The sequence below is a fragment of the Salmo salar genome, chromosome ssa19 (assembly GCF_905237065.1).
Source record: "Salmo salar chromosome ssa19, Ssal_v3.1, whole genome shotgun sequence".
Classification (NCBI taxonomy): domain Eukaryota; kingdom Metazoa; phylum Chordata; class Actinopteri; order Salmoniformes; family Salmonidae; genus Salmo; species Salmo salar.
Genome location: NC_059460.1, coordinates 5,266,283 through 5,283,489, shown reverse-complemented (window position 1 = coordinate 5,283,489; position 17,207 = coordinate 5,266,283). Strand labels below are relative to the sequence as shown.

Here is a 17,207-nt window from a genome sequence, read left to right as displayed (position 1 = left end):
TGATTTATTTCAGCTTTTATTTCTTTCATCACATTCCCAGTGGGTCAGAAGTTTACATACATTCAATTAGTATTTGGTAGCATTGCCTTTAAATTGTTTAACCTGGGTCAAACATTTTGGGTAGCCTTCCACAAGCTTTCCACAGTAAGTTGGGTGAAATTTTGGCCCATTCCTAATGAGAGCTGGAGTAACTGAGTCAGGTTTGTAGGCCTTGCTCGCACACGCTTTTTCAGTTCTGCCCACAAATATTCTATAGGATTGAGGTCAGGGCTTTGTGATGGCCACTCCAATACCTTGACTTTGTTGTCCTTAAGCCATTTTTCCACAACTTTGGATGTATGCTTGGGGTCATTTTCCATTTGGAAGACCCATTTGCAACCAAGCTTTAACTTCCTGACTGATGTCTTGAGATGTTTCTTCAATATATACACATCATTTTCCTCCCTCATGATGCCATCTATTTTGTGAAGTGCACCAGTCCCTCCTGCAGCAAAGCACCCCCACAACATGATGCTGCCACCCCCGTGCTTCATGGTTGGAATGGTGTTCTTCGGCTTGCAATGGCCAAACAGTTCTATTTTTGTTTCATCAGAACAGAGGACATTTCTCCAAAAAGTACGATCTTTGTCCCCATGTGCAGTTGCAAACCGTAGTTTGGCTTTTTTATTGCGGTTTTGGAACAGTGGCTTCTTCCTTGCTGAGCGGCCTTTCAGGTTATGTCGATATAGGACTCGTTTTACTGTGGATATAGATACTTTTGTACCCGTTTCCTCCAACATCTTCACAAGGTCCTTTGCTGTTGTTCTGGGATTGATTTGCACTTCTCGCACCAAAGTACGTTCATCTCTAGGAGACAGAACGCGTCTCCTTCCTGAGTGGTATGCTTGTGTACTATTGTTTGTACAGATGAACTTGGTACCTTCAGCTGTTTGGAAATTGCTCCCAAGGATGAATCAGACTTGTGGAGGTCTACAATTTTTTTTCTGAGGTCCTGGCTTATTTCCTTTGATTTTCCCATGATGTCAAGCTGATGCACTGAGTTTGAAGGTAAGCCTTGAAATACATCCACAGGCACACCTCCAATTGAATTAAATGATGTCAATTAGCCAATCAGAAGCTGCTAAATCCATGACATCATTTTCTGGAATTTTCCAAGCTGTTTAAAGGCACAGTCAACTTAGTGTATTTAAACTTCTGACCCACTGGAATTGTGATACAGTGAATTAAACTGTCTGTAAACAATTGTTGGAAAAATTACTTGTGTCATGCACAAAGTAGATGTCCTAATCGACTTGCCAAAACTATAGTTTGTTAACAAGACATTTGTGGAGTGGTTGAAAAACAAGTTTTAATGACTCCAACCTAAGTGTATGTAAACTTCCGACTTCAACTGTAGCTAGAAATGGCAATCATGTTAGCATATTTCGTTCTGAGATAACTGTTCTAAACCATGTTCTTGGGTTTAAAATAACCACACTGAAAATTTCAGATGAAGTTTGTGAGTGAATTAAACATGTTCAATTGCTTTCATGGGCTTATTCTCTCACTGCCCTGAGTGTAATACAAGGGTTTAGCCATATTGGAATTAAGAACAAATCCAATAACTTTATTTTCAAGAATCTAATTCCTTCCGAACTTTATGCTTAATGAGAAACATAACAAATAGCACTGCCAATAACCTTTTTGAGTTATAGAACTTTCTTCATAAGACTATAGTTTAAAAAAAATGGCAGTTAAGAAGAAATGTCTTAAGGTTTTGTGAATCTCGGCCCTGCTCTTTCCATGACTTTCAGTAGACTGACCAGGTGAAAGCTATGATCCCTTATGGACGTCACTTGTTAAATACATTTAAATCAGTGTAGTTGAAGGGGAGGAGACTGGTTAAAGGATTTATAAGCCTTGAGACAATTGAGACATGGATTGTGTGCCCTTCAGAAGGGTGAATGGGCAAGACAAATGATTTAAATGACTTTGAACGGGTTCTGGTAGTAGGTGCCAGGCGCACCGTTGTGTCAAGAACTGCAACGCTGCTGAGTTTTTCACACTCAACAGTTTCACATGCGTGTCAAGAATGGTCCACCACCCAAAGGACATCCACACAACTTCACACAACTGTGGGAAGCATTAGAGTCAACATGGGCCAGCATCCCAGTGGAACGCTTCGACACATTGTAGAGTCAAATCAAATTGTATTTGTCACATGCGCCGAATACAACAGGTGTAAACTTGACCATGAAATACTTACTTACAAGCCCTTATACAACAATGCAGTTAAGAAAATTGCATTTACTAAATAAAGTTTAAAAAAGTAACAATTAAATAATGATACAGAGGCTATATACAGGGGGTACCGGTACTGAGTCAATGTGTGGGGGTACAGGTCCATTACCTGACGATTTGAGGCTGTTCTGAAAAACAATTTTTAGAAATGGATATGAAAATCTTGAAGTTTGAAATCTTCCATATAGTTCAAAACACCTGGGTGAATGAGACATAGATAACAACAGCAGTGATATGCCAGGGTGTAATGCAGTGTTCAACAACACGGAATTGGCTGCCGTACCAGGCAACAGTAGAATGACCGCTCCAGGACCAGCCTATGGATTGTAGCCAGCAGACAGAGAGTCTTCGTAGTCTGCAGACTTTCCAAAATTGCTGCACAGTTTTGAAGAGACCAGCGTACAATCCGGTTTCTCTTCTCCATGGCCTTCAGACTTTTCTCCAGGCTGAAACGTGAACATTTATGTTAAAAGGTTTAAAGCCTATATCGACAAGCCCCAATACAGTGGGACAAATATGGAGACAACATCCTAAAAAAGCAATTTACTTTTCAAGCTGAGTAGTCAACTGAGCGTTCCCATCATCGGTGATTGCCAGTAGTACATCTATATATTTTTCTTTTTTGGGGGGGGTTAGGAGGATTACTTTATCCTATCCCAGGTATTCCTTAAAGAGGTGGGGTTTCAGGTGTCTACAGAAGGTGGTGATTGACTCCGCTGTCCTGGCGTCGTGAGGGAGCTTGTTCCACCATTGGGGTGCCAGAGCAGCGAACAGTTTTGACTGGGCTGAGCGGGAACTGTGCTTCTGCAGAGGTAGGGGGGCCAGCAGGCCAGAGGTGGATGATGGCAGTTCTTTTGTTTGGGTGTAGGGCCTGATCAGAGCATGAAGGTACGGAGGTGCCGTTCCCCTCACAGCTCCGTAGGCAAGCACCATGGTCTTGTAGCAGATGCGAGCTTCAACTGGACGTCACTTGGAGTGTGCGGAGGAGCGGGGTGACGTGAGAAAACTTGGGAAGGTTGAACACCAGACGGGCTGCGGCGTTCTGGATGAGTTGTAGGGGTTTAATGGCACAGGCAGGGAGCCCCGCCAACAGTGAGTTGCAGTAATCCAGACAGGAGATGACAAGTGTCTGTATTAGGACCTGCGCCGCTTCCTGTGTAAGGCAGGGTCGTACTCTGCGAATGTTGTAGAGCATGAACCTACAGGACCGGGTCACCGCCTTGATGTTAGCGGAGAACGACAGGGTGTTGTCCAGGGTCACGCCAAGGCTCTTAGCACTCTGGGAGGAGGACACAATGGAGTTGTCCACCGTGATGGCAAGATCATGGAAAGGGCAGTCCTTCCCCGGGAGGAAGAGCAGCTCCGTCTTGCCGAGGTTCAGCTTGAGGTGGTGATCCGTCATCCACACTGATATGTCTGCCAGACATGCAGAGATGCGATTCGCCACCTGGTTATCAGAAGGGGGAAAGGAGAAGATTAATTGTGTGTCGTCTGCGTAGCAATGATAGGAGAGACCATGTGAGGATATGACAGAGCCAAGTGACTTGGTGTATAGCGAGAATAGGAGAGGACCTAGAACTGAGCCCTGGGGGACACCAGTGGTGAGAGCACGTGGTGCAGAGACGGATTCTCGCCACGCCACCTGGTAGGAGCGACCTGTCAGGTAGGATGCAATCCAAGAGTGAGCAGCGCCGGAGATGCCCAACTCGGAGAGGGTGGAGAGGAGGATCTGATGGTTCACAGTATCAAAGGCAGCAGATAGGTCTAGAAGGATGAGAGCAGAGGAGAGAGAGTTAGCTTTAGCAGTGCGGAGAGCCTCCGTGACACAGAGAAGAGCAGTCTCAGTTGAATGACCAGCCTTGAAACCTGACTGATTTGGATCAAGAAGGTCATTCTGAGAGAGATAGCAAGAGAGCTGGCCCAGGACGGCACGTTCAAGAGTTTTGGAGAGAAAAGAAAGAAGGGATACTGGTCTGTAGTTGTTGACATTGGAGGGATCGAGTGTAGGTTTTTTGAGAAGGGGTGCAACTCTCACACTCTTGAAGACGGAAGGGACGTAGCCAGCGGTCAAGGATGAGTTGATGAGCGAGGTGAGGTAAGGGAGAAGGTCTCCGGAAATGGTCTGGAGAAGAGAGGAGGGGATAGGGTCAAGCGGGCAGGTTTTTGGGCGGCCAGCCATCACAAGACGCAAGATTTCATCTGGAGAGAGAGGGGAGAAAGAGGTCAAAGCATAGGGTAGGGCAATGTGAGCAGGACCAGCGGTGTCGTTTGACTTAACAAACGAGGATCGGATGTCGTCGACCTTCTTTTCAAAATGGTTGACAAAGTCATCCGCAGAGAGGGGGGGGGGGGGGAGAAGGTGGCAAAGAGCTTCCTAGGGTTAGAGGCAGATGCTTGGAAGTTAGAGTGGTAGAAAGTGGCTTTAGCAGCAGAAACAGAGGAGGAAAATGTAGAGAGGAGGGAGTGAAAAGATGCCAGGTCCGCAGGGAGGCTAGTTTTCCTCCATTTCCGCTCGGCTGCCCGGAGCCCTGTTCTGTGAGCTCGCAATGAGTCGTCAAGCCACGGAGCAGGAGGGGAGGACCGAGCCGGCCGGGAGGATAGGGGACATAGAGAGTCAAAGGATGCAGAAAGGGAGAAGAGGAGGGTTGAGGAGGCAGAATCAGGAGATTGGTTGGAGAAGGGTTGAGCAGAGGGAAGAGATGATAGGATGGAAGAGGAGAGAGTAGCAGGAGAGAGAGAGAGCGAAGGTTGCGACGGCGCAATACATCATGTCAGACCTTGAAAATATTATACAAATATATAAGTGACAATATAAACAGTATGAAAGCATCTCAACATAAAACTAACCAGTTAGAAAGGCAAAATCCATTTGAGTGTAGAGTGGATTATGCAGCGTGAAGTGTTGGTACTTCATGTACAATAGATTAAAGCATTACTCATGTTTCTGGGATATGTAGTGGAAAGGGTCAGGTGAAAGCAGGAGGTGGTGATAAGAGTATAAAGTAACAGGAAGTAGCTATGCAGATCCAAGAGATGGTGAGACTAGGACACAGAACACAGGAACATGGCAGTCATGACTGGTAGGGCTAAGCCAGACAGAAAGGGGTGTTTAGAGATGGGATAAAACCTTAGGTCAGAGATGTGGCAACTACTTACACGACTTACTGTTGTTCTGTGTGAGTTCCCATGCGTCTCTCCTGCCAGGTAAGGAACAACGTCCTCTTGGCTGTGAGAGTCTGCTTTATCTGACTGGTCCAAACTTCCACGTCCGACTTTGTGCTGCCTATGACATAATCAAGGGCCTAATTAAATATAATGCAGAACAAAATAAATCACACCGGCAGTTGTGCTGAGTCCTACATGTGCAATGCTCTCAGGTTAGAGATAAATATCTTATGGACAATGTTAGGAATTTTACTAAAATATCAAATTGTCAGTGAAACCACAACAAGGATTTCATCATCAAATCAAATGTATCAGCAATTGTAAAACAGCATCACAAAGTGCTTTACAGATACCCTGCCTAAAAACACCAAAGAGCAAGCAATGCAGAGTCAGAAGCACAATACAAGCAGTTCTTGGTGTGCATGCTTGTCAGACAGATGGATAATCAGAACGGCATAGAGCTGGTACTGGTCAGACACCGTGTTATGCGGTAAAGCGCACGGTGTCCCAAGTACGCGTGGAGAGCCCGGTGCGCTACATCTCAGCTCCTAACATCTGCCGGGGGAGGTTGGGCATCGAGCCGGGACGGGTTGTGCAGGCCGTGCGCTCAAGACCTCCAGTGCGTCTTCAGGACCCGGTCTATCCTGTGCCTGCGCCCAGGACTAGGCCTCCAGTGGGTCTCCCCATCCTGGTTAAGCCTGTGCCTCCTCCTCGGACCAGGCCTCCAGTGGGTCTCCCCATCCTGGTCTGTCCTGTGCCTGCTCCACGGACCAGGCCTCCAGTGGGTCTCCCCATCCTGGTCAGTCCTGTGCCTCCTCCTAGGACCAGGCCACCAGTGGGTCTCCCCATCCTGGACCATCCTGTGCCACCTCCCAGGACTAGGCCTCCAGTGGGTCTAGCCAGTCCGGAGCGGCCAGAGCCGCCCGCCAGTCTGGAGCCGCCCGCCAGTCAGGAGCCGCCCGCCAGTCCGGAGCCGCCCGCCAGTCCGGAGCCGCCCGCCAGTCCGGAGCCGCCAGAGCGGCCCGCCAGTCCGGAGCCGCCAGAGCGGCCCGCCAGTCCGGAGCCGCCAGAGCGGCCGCCAGTCCGGAGCCGCCAGAGCGGCCCGCCTGTCCGGATCTGCCAGAATGGCTGGCCAGCCAGCCGGGCGCAGCCAGGGTTGTCCGCCAGCCGGGCGCAGCCATCGCCGCCCGCCAGCCGGGCGAAGTCAGGGTCGTCTGCAACAAGGGTCGCCCGCTAGCCGGGCGAAAGTCAGGGTCGCCCGCTAGCCGGGCGAAGTCAGGTCGCCCACCAGACCTTCGGGCGTGGCCAGGTGCGCCACCTAAGAGGGCGATGCCAAGGGTGGAACAGAGGCCACGTCCCACACCTGAGCCGCCGCCGTAAGAAGGCCCACCCGGACCCTCCCCTTCAGTGTCAGGTTTTGCGGCCGGAGTCCGCACCTTGGGGGGGTGGGGTACTGTAACGTCCTGGCCATAGAGAGGGGTTTTTGTTCTTTATTTTGGTTAGGCCAGGGTGTTACATTGGGTGGGCGTTCTATGTTCTTTTTCTATGTTTTTGTATTTCTTTGTTTTGGGCCGTGTGTGGAGTCACACATAAGGAGGATGTGTTTCCTTTGGGTTTTGTGGGGGGATTGTTTCTGTTTAGTGTTTTGCACCTGACCGGACTGTTTGGCTGTCGGTTTCCTTGTTTTGTTTTTGTATAGTGTTCTTGCTTAATTAAATTCAAAGATGAACACTAACTCCGCTGCGTATTGGTCCACGTTCTCAGACGATGACTTCTCTGTTTCGTCTGACGAAGAAGACAGCCGTTACACAGACACCAGACCAGGCCCAGATTCCCATGATTCGCTGGAGAAGGAAACTGATAAGGGTGCCTTGTGAGGATCAGGCAATGAGTGGCTAATCTGCCCTTGCTTTCCGTCCTGCTAGCTAATATTCAATCGCTGGAAAATAAATGGGACGAGCTGAAAGCACGTATATCCTACCAACGCGAGATTAAAAACTGTAATATCTTATGTTTCACCGAGTCGTGGCTGAACAACGACATTAAGAACATACAGCTGGCGGGTTATACACTATTGGCAGGACAGACCAGCAGCCTCTGGTAAGACACGGGGCGGGGGCCTATGCATATATGTGAACAACAGCTGGTGGGCGATATCTAAGGAAGTCTCAAGGTTTTGCTCGCCTGAGGTAGAGTATCTCATGATAAGTTGTAGACCACACCATCTACCTGGAGTTTATCTGTATTTTTCGTAGCTGTCTACATACCACCACAGACCAATGCTGCCAGTAAAACTGCGCTCAATGAGCTGTATATGACCATAAGCAAGAGTGCCCAGAGTCGGCACTCCTAGTGGTCAGGGACTTTAATGCAGGGAAACACTAATGCAGGGAAACTTAACCTGTTATGGCTAGGGGGCAGTATTTTCACGGCTGGATAAAAAACGTACCCGATTTAATCTGGTTACTACTCCTGCCCAGTAACTAGAATATGCATATAATTATTGGCTTTGGATAGAAAACACCCTAACGTTTCTAAAACTGTTTGAATGGTGTCTGAGTATAACAGAACTCATATGGCAGGCAAAAACCTGAGAAGATTTCATGCAGGAAGTGGCCTGTCTGACAAGGTGTCGTTCTTCTTGTCTCTGTTTATTGAAGAGTGAGGATCTTAGCTGTCCCGTGACACTTCCTACGGCTGCCATAGGTTCTCAGAAGGCGGCAAAACGCTAAATCGTGGCTTTGCAGGCTCTGGCTGAAACAAAGTAGCGCGTTTGGGTAGTGGCTGGTTACAGTACTGTGAGACTCAGGCTCGTGCCCGCGTCGACCGAAAGCTTTGTTTTCTTTCCTCTGTTTAGCTAAATGGACATTCCTGGTCGGAATATTATCGCTTTTTTACGAGAAAAATGGCATAAAAATTGATTTTAAACAGCGGTTGACATGCTTCGAAGTACGGTAATGGAATATTTAGATTTTTTTTGTCACCAATTGCGCCATGCGCGCGACCCTTCTTTACCTTTCGGATAGTGTCTGGGACGCACGAACAAAACGCCGCTATTCGGATATAACGATGGATTATTTTGGACCAAACCAACATTTGTTATTGAAGTAGCAGTCCTGGGAGTGCATTCTGACGAAGACAACAAAAGGTAATCAAACTTTTATAATAGTAAATCTGATATTGGTGAGTGCTAAACTTGCCGGGTGTCTAAATAGCTAGCCCGTGATGCCTGGGCTATGTACTTAGAATATTGCAAAATGTGCCTTCACCAAAAAGCTATTTTAAAATCGGACATATCGAGTGCATAGAGGAGGTCTGTATCTATAATTCTTAAAATAATTGTTATGCTTTTTGTGAACGTTTATCGTGAGTAATTTAGTAAATTGTTAGCAAATTCACCGGAAGTTTGCGGGGGGTATGGTAGTTCTGAACGTCACATGCTAATGTAAAAAGCTGGTTTTTGATATAAATATGAACTTGATTGAACAAAACATGCATGTATTGTATAACATAATGTCCTAGGGTTGTCATCTGATGTGTTTACGTACAAAAGAGAGAGAAAATAAAAGCATGGGATCCCCTCGTGCACGAGCCTGAGTCTCATAGTACTGTGACTGGCCACTATCCAAACGCGCTACTGTTTTTCAATCAGGGGCTGCCTCGATATCATTCAGCTTTTTGCCGCCTTCTGAGAGCCCATGGGAGCCATAGGAAGTGTCACGTAACAGCAGAGATCCCCTGTATTGGATAGAGATAATCAAGAAGGCCAAGAAATTGTCAGACAGGGTACTTCCTGTACAGAATCTTCTCAGGTTTTGGCCTGCCAAATGAGTTCTGTTATACTCACAGACACCATTCAAACAGTTTTAGAAACTTTGGGGTGTTTTCTATCCAAAGCTAATAAGTATATGCATATTCTAGTTACTGGGCAGGAGTAGTAATCAGATTAAATTGGGTACGTTTTTTATCCGGCCGTGAAAATACTGCCCCCTAGCCATAACAGGTTAAAATCAATACACAAGTATATATTTTTAAACCTGCATAGTTAGTTAATATTGCCTCCTAACATGAATTTCTTTTAACTAGGAAAATCACTCTCTTGCAAACAGTCAGGGTATATGCAGCATTGCGCCTGGCTTGTGAAGCTATTTTCCTAACAAAGACAGCCAACTTCGCCAAACGGGGGATGATTTAACAAAAGCGCATTTGCGAAAAAAAAGCACAATCGTTGCACGACTGTACCTAACCATAAACATTAATGCCTTTCTTAAAATCAATACACAGAAGTATATATTTTTAAACCTGCATATTTAGCTAAAAGAAATCCAGGTTAGCAGGCAATATTAACCAGGTGCAATTGTGTCACTTTTCTTCCGTTCATTGCACGCAGAGTCAGGGTATATGCAACAGTTTGGGCCACCTGGCTCGTTGCGAACTAATTTGCCAGAATTTTACGTAATTATGACATAACATTGAAGGTTGTGTAATGTAACAGGAATATTTAGACTTATGGATGCCACCCGTTAGATAAAATACGGAACGGTTCCGTATTTCACTGAAAGAATAAACGTGATAGTTTCCGGATTCGACTATATTAATGACCTAAGGCTCGTGTTTCTGTGTGTTATTATGTTATAATTAAGTCTATGATTTGATAGAGCAGTCTGACTGAGCGATGGTAGGCACCAGCACGCTCGTAAGCATTCATTCAAAACATCACTTTTGTGCGTTTTGCCAGCTGCCCTTCTCAATGAATTGCGCTGTTTATGACTTCAAGCCTGTCAACTCCCAAGATTAGGCTGGTGTAACCGATGTGAAATGGCTAGCTAGTTAGCGGGTGTGCGCTAATAGCGTTTCAAACGTCACTCGCTCTGAGACTTGGAGTAGTTGTTTCTTTTGCTCTATATGGGTAACGCTGTTTCGAGGGTGGCTGTTGTCGATGTGTTCCTGGTTCGAGCCCAGGTAGGAGCGAGGAGAGGGACGGAAGCTATACTGTTACACTGGCAATACTAAAGTGCCTATAAGAACATCCAATAGTCACAAAGGTATATGAAATACAAATCATATAGAGAGAAATAGTCCTATAATTCCTATAATAACTACAACCTAAAACTTCTTACCTGGGAATATTGACGACTCATGTTAAAAGGAACCACCAGCTTTCATATGTTCTCATGTTCTGAGCAAGGAACTTAAACGTTAGCTTTCTTACATGGCACATAATGCCCTTTTACTTCTCCAACACTTTGTTTTTGCATTATTTAAACCAAATTGAACATGTTTCATTATTTATTTCAGGCTAAATTGATTTTATTGATGTATTATATTAAGTTAAAATAAGTGTTCATTCAGTATTGTTGTAATTGTCATTATTACAAATAAAAAAAATGTATATATATATTTAAAATCGGCGGATTAATCGGCATCGGCTTCTTTTGGGCCTCCAATAATCGGTATCATAATCGGCCGACCTCTACTTTCTAAGTACCCACTTTGGATATTGGTTCCTGGATATATGAATGACGTAAGCATTGGCTAGAGAGTTCAAATCCATGAGAGAAAGTGTACTAGTGCACAAAAAAAAAGTATGGAGATTTAAGACCGAGACAGGAGACGCAGCCATAGAAATTAGACCCAGCCTAGCACCGAAAACAGGAAATGACACCATGCTGCTGCTTCTTCAGTGGGGTTTCCTGTATCCCCTTCTCCCTCATACAAGATCTCAGCCTCTTTCTTTCCCCACACTGTAGCAATACTGTACATGCTCCACGGTCTCTGTTTCCTGGCAATAATCACACTTCCCTGTTGGATGCTTTCCTATAACATTTAAGGTCTTATTCAACTGGCTGTGTCCCACCCTTAATCTTGTAAAAATAACCTCTCTTCTGTCCCTTCCTGCCGTCCTCCTCTCCCTGACTTTCCTCTGTACTTGAAATAAATGCCCGCCTTTAGTATCTCTATTCCACTGCTCCTGCCATCTCTGCACCATCACTGTCCATATCAGGCTTTTTGCCTCTGCCTTGCTCATTGAAACCACAACCTCAACATCCCCACTACTAAGTGATTGTTTAGCCAGTACATTAACTGCCTCGTTCCCCTCCACCCCCACATGGACTGGGACCCAAGTAAATCTTATTTGTCTACTCCTGCAATGGGTTTGTAGCATCTCATAAAGCAGGACTTGTCTGCTACGTGATCTAAAGGACTGGAGACTGACTCAACAACACTACACATGAATCAGAGCAAATAACTACTTGTTTTGGCTTGACTTCCTCCACCCACTGCAAGGCCAACAATATGGCCATCAGCTCAGCCGTATATACAGCCAGATGATCTGTAATACGTTTCCTGACTTCCTCCACCCACTGCAAGGCCAACAGTATGGCCATTAGCTCAGCTGTATATACAGCCAGATGACCTGTAATACGTTTCCTGACTTCCTCCCCCCACTGCAAGACCAACAGTATGGCCATCAGCTCCGCCGTATATACAGCCAGATGACCTGTAATACGTTTCCTGATTGCCACCCCACATTCCTGCACTTCAAATACTGACCCAGTACATCCTGTCCTTGCATCTTTTGAACTATCTGTGTAAAAGGCCATAAAATCCTGATACACAGTATCCAGACGTCTCTTAAATAAATCAGATGGATCAACACCCTCCCTATCTTTCTGTAGTCTCTCCAACACTTCTAGATCAACTACTGGAGGCGGGAGTGGCCATAGTAGATTTACAGGAATAGCTACCGTTGGACTAAACTCCCTTTCATACAGTCCCATCTCCTTCGCCTGGGTATTACCCACCCACCCAAAGCTTGTGTTCCATAATCTTACATACGTGACATTAAAGCTATTGACCGATAGCTTGTTGGCCTCATTGTGTCCTTCCCTGGCTTCCGGAATGGTATCACTACTGCCTTCTTCCAGCTGCCTGGTAGTTTACCCCTCCTCCCACACTCTGTTGAACAACACCAATACCTTATCCAGTGCCTCATCATTAAGATGGGCCAACTTAACATAGCACACCTCATCTTTCCCAGGTGAAGTTAACCCAGCCTTAACTATTGTACTTTTCATCTCTGCCATGGTAGACGGTGCATTCAACGTATTACATCCAGGACTCCAGCATGCTCCTCTCTCATTCTCTTTCTCCCCCTCTGCCCCTCCTCTGACAAATTTGCAGAGCTATGCACTTGGACAAACACTTTGGCCATCATCTCTGCCTTCTCATCTGTTACTGCCACATCCCCTTCCCACTCGTCAACACTGGATAATCCCACTCCCTTCTGACCCCACTCATCCTCTTAATCATCCCCAACACTTCTCCCACAGGTGTCGCCCTTCCAATGGCGTCACAGAACCGACACCAACATGACCTCTTCGCCTGGTGGATAGTTCTCCCCACCAGGGCCTGCTGAATCAGACTGAGGGATAGTTCTCCCCACCAGGGCCTGCTGATACTGAATCAGACTGAGGGATAGTTCTCCTCACCAGGGCCTGGGCCTGCCGATAGTGAATCAGACTGACAGATAGTTCTCATCTCCAGGGCCTGGTTATACTGAATCAGACTGAGGGATAGTTCTCCTCACCAGGGCCTGCTGATACTGAACCAGACTGACAGATAGTTCTCCTCACCAGGGCCTGCTGATACTGTATCAGACTGACAGATAGTTCTCACAATGGGGCCTGTTTATACTGAATCAGATTGAGGGATAGTTCTCCTCACCAGGGCCTGCTGATACTGAATCAGACTGACGGATAGTTGTCCTCACCAGGGCCTGCTGATACTGAATCAGACTGAGGGATAATTCTCCTCACCAGAGCCTGCTGATACTGAATCAGACTGAGGGATAGTTCTCCTCACCAGGGCCTGCTGAAATTGAATCAGACTGAGGGATAGTTCTCCTCACCAGGGCCTGTTGATACTGAATCAGATTGAGGGATAGTTCTCCTCACCAGGGCCTGTTTATACTGAATAAGACTGAGGGATAGTTCTCCTCACCAGGGCCTGCTGATACTGAATCAGACTAACAGATAGTTCTCCTCACCAGGGCCTGCTGATACTGAATCAGACTGAGGGATAGTTCTCACCAGGGCCTGCTGATACTGAATCAGACTGAGGGATCGTTCTCCTCACCAGGGCCTGCTGATACTGAATCAGACTAACAGATAGTTCTCCTCACCAGGGCCTGCTGATACTGAATCAGACTGAGGGATAGTTCTCCTCACCAGTGCCTGCTGATACTGAATCAGACTAACAGATAGTTCTCCTCACCAGGGCCTGCTGATACTGAATCAGACTGAGGGATGGTTCTCACCAGGGCCTGCTGATACTGAATCAGACTGAGGGATCGTTCTCCTCACCAGGGCCTGCTGATACTGAATCAGACTAACAGATAGTTCTCCTCACCAGGGCCTGCTGATACTGAATCAGACTGAGGGATAGTTCTCCTCGCCAGGGCCTGCTGATACTGAATCAGATGTTGGAAGTTATGCGTCCTTTTCACTGCTCTAAATGACCTGTTTCTACTCCTCACCGCTGCCACACACGCCTCCATCCACCATGGGACTGCTTTCCTCCTCCTCCTCCCTGAACTCTTAGGTATCGCCTCAGTAACTGCCTCCACTAACGCTGTTCTCACCCAGTTATTCATAGTATCCACATCCCCTCTCCTATCCACCCTAGCCTTCACCTGCTCACTCAGCTCCTGAAACTGATCCCACTTTGCCCTTCCAAACACCCACCTGCCTACTCCATCAACCGACACCTCCTCCCCCCTCCGGCCTACTCTGCATAGTAGTGATCACTCCCTACTGTCGACTCCTCCCATACCTCCCACTCACAGATTCCTGCCTTTGCACTAGATACCAGAGTGAGGTCCAAGGCAGACTCTCTCCCTGTGGCTACATCAATCCTGGTCCCTCTGCCATCACTTATCCCAATGAGTCCAGGCGCTTTCTGTGGCTACATCAATCCTGGTCCCTCTGCCATCACTAGATCCCAGAGTGAGGTCCAAGGCAGACTCTTTCCCTGTGGCTACATCAATCCTGGTCCCTCGGGCCATCACTAGATTCCAGAGTGAGGTCCAAGGCAGACTCTTTCCCTGTGGCTACATCAATCCTGGTCCCTCGGGCCATCACTAGATCCCAGAGTGAGGTCCAAGGCAGACTCTCTCCCTGTGGCTACATCAATCCTAGTCCCTCGGGCCATCACTAGATTCCAGAGTGAGGTCCAAGGCAGACTCTCTCTCCCTGTGGCTACATCAATCCTGGTCCCTCGGGCCATCACTAGATCCCAGAGTGAGGTCCAAGGCAGACTCTCTCCCTGTGGCTACATCAATCCTGGTCCCTCTGCCATCACTAGATCCCAGAGTGAGGTCCAAGGCAGACTCTTTCCCTGTGGCTACATCAATCCTGGTCCCTCGGGCCATCACTAGATCCCAGAGTGAGGTCCAAGGCAGACTCTCTCCCTGTGGCTACATCAATCCTAGTCCCTCGGGCCATCACTAGATTCCAGAGTGAGGTCCAAGGCAGACTCTCTCCCTGTGGCTACATCAATCCTGGTCCCTCGGGCCATCACTAGATCCCAGAGTGAGGTACAAGGCAGACTCTCTCCCTGTGGCTACATCAATCCTGGTCCCTCTGCCATCACTAGATCCCAGAGTGAGGTCCAAGGCAGACTCTCTCCCTGTGGCTACATCAATCCTGGTCCCTCTGCCATCATTCAGGCACACCAGATCTGTCATTTCTATCAGATTTTCCATCACTTGCCACTCCACAGTCAATTTGAGCCATGTTTCCTGCACACAAATCACATCACGCTTAGGAGCCGTATTGCTATTATAAACTGGTTACCAATGTAATTATAGCAGTAAAACTAAATGTTTTGTCATATGATCTGATATACAATGGCCTTCAGCCAATCAGAATTCAGGGCTTAAACCACCCAGTTTATAATAACTAATTTATCATATGGTTACTTTATTTGGCAGTACCCAGTCCTTGAAGTGTAACAGAATAAACGGGCAATCTACCCTAACCCCACCCCTGTTGCTTGCAATCTTTGAACATTCTCTAGAACGCCTTTTCTCAAGTTGTCGCTTACCTCTTTAGTGCTAACACTCACAGGCACTCCTCTTATCACCCCTTTAATCCACTGTTTTCCTGCTTGATCAGTCCAGCTGCTCGACACCACCTAACACTTCCCTATTTGCTTCACTCAGAGCTTTTTCCCTTTGCGCATTGTCCTGACAGAACACCAACAAGCTCCCATCTCTTAACACTTTAGCGTTGACAATTTCCCCAATCAACTACTTTATCACAGCCGTCAACCTTATCGGACTCGTCGCCCTAACTCCCCCTTCCTCCCTAAAGTTCATCATCACTTTATGCTCCTCCTCACCTCCATGCTCCCCTCGCGATACATCTTGCCCTTCCTCTGCACTTTCTACCCCCGAACTGCCGCGGGTGTTGGAAACTATGTTGCTCTCTTCAAACTTCATTTTCTGCCTCCATACCTCTGGCTCCCCTTCAAACCCCTACTCACATTCTCTCCCCTTTATTTGTACCACTATGCTCCACTTTCTTCTCCAACACCTAACATCTCTGACCCAGTCACAGCAAAGCACAGCCGTGCCGAAACGAGTAAAGTTATTGTTTGTTTCTGTCATGACACCATGCCACCGCTCCCCGGAAATTTAAGCTGAAGAGACTGCTAATGCAAAATTGCACATCTTTTTAAATTGATTATATATTCGAATCGAATTGTACTCAAGAGATGTTCTTCCCTACTTATATATTCATATCGAATTGTTCTCAAGAAATGTTCTTCCCTGCTATGGGTCATATTAGCGGGCTATCACCGGGTCAAAGCACTTTTTAAAATCCATTACATTAGCTTTGTAAATCACAGTAAAAAAAAATTAACAAGAACGCGAATACGTACCTTTGGCGAAGGGAAAGGACGTCAGATCTTCTAGTTTAAATTACAGCACAATAAAATCTGTCATTACCGCCACCAACGTAATTACCGCCACCTGGGCACGAACCAGGGACTCTCTGCACACATCGACAACAGCCACCCTCGAAGCATCGCTCCACAAAAGCCGCGGCCCTTGCTGAACAAGTGACGTCACCGATTGAAACGCTGTTAGCGCGCACCACCACTAACTAGCCATTTCACATCCGTTACATATGGAGTGTTTTGTAAGAGCCCAAAGCATTATATATTTATACGTTAAACACTATCATTCTACTATTACTGCAGATATATTATGACATTATAATGCAACAATTCGACATAATGCTTCTTTAACACAGGCTTAGGATATCTTATTTGTTGTGTTTTATGAAATAATAGCAGTCAGTTTACATTAACTTTATGAGATGTATGTGTTTTTTATTATTATTACCAAACAACTTCCAACATGAAATAAAAGTGATGTTAGCTAATGAAGTTGATCTAATAGAACAAATACGATATCCTATATCTGTGTTTCCCACAGACCTTATTTTCGGTGTTTATCCAAAATCCTACAAATACGCCATTAATTTTCCTCATAGGCTTTGTCCAACGAACATGGCGGAGTTAGGGCCTACAAAAAGACTCCATTAATATTTCTCTCTATAGCAACGGCAGAGATCTATTTATGATGGTCTGAAAAATACTGTAGTGCAATATCTGTCGGCCAAAAACACGAGTAGGAGGGGGCAGAAGGGATATGCTCCAATGAGGGAGAGAGAAATTAAAGAGGGCGCCCA

The 17,207-nt window shown here is 46.4% G+C and overlaps 1 long non-coding RNA gene across 1 annotated transcript; it reads right to left on the bottom strand.

Annotated features, from left to right (window-relative positions):
* Positions 1 to 4,303: 4,303 nt before the first annotated feature.
* Positions 4,304 to 17,169, bottom strand: LOC106578333 (uncharacterized). Its single transcript, XR_006760658.1, has 3 exons — positions 16,393 to 17,169; positions 5,437 to 5,563; positions 4,304 to 4,402 (listed from the first exon to the last, which is right to left on the bottom strand). It is a non-coding gene; the product is annotated as an uncharacterized lncRNA (long non-coding RNA).
* Between the last annotated feature and the right edge of the window lie 38 nt (positions 17,170 to 17,207).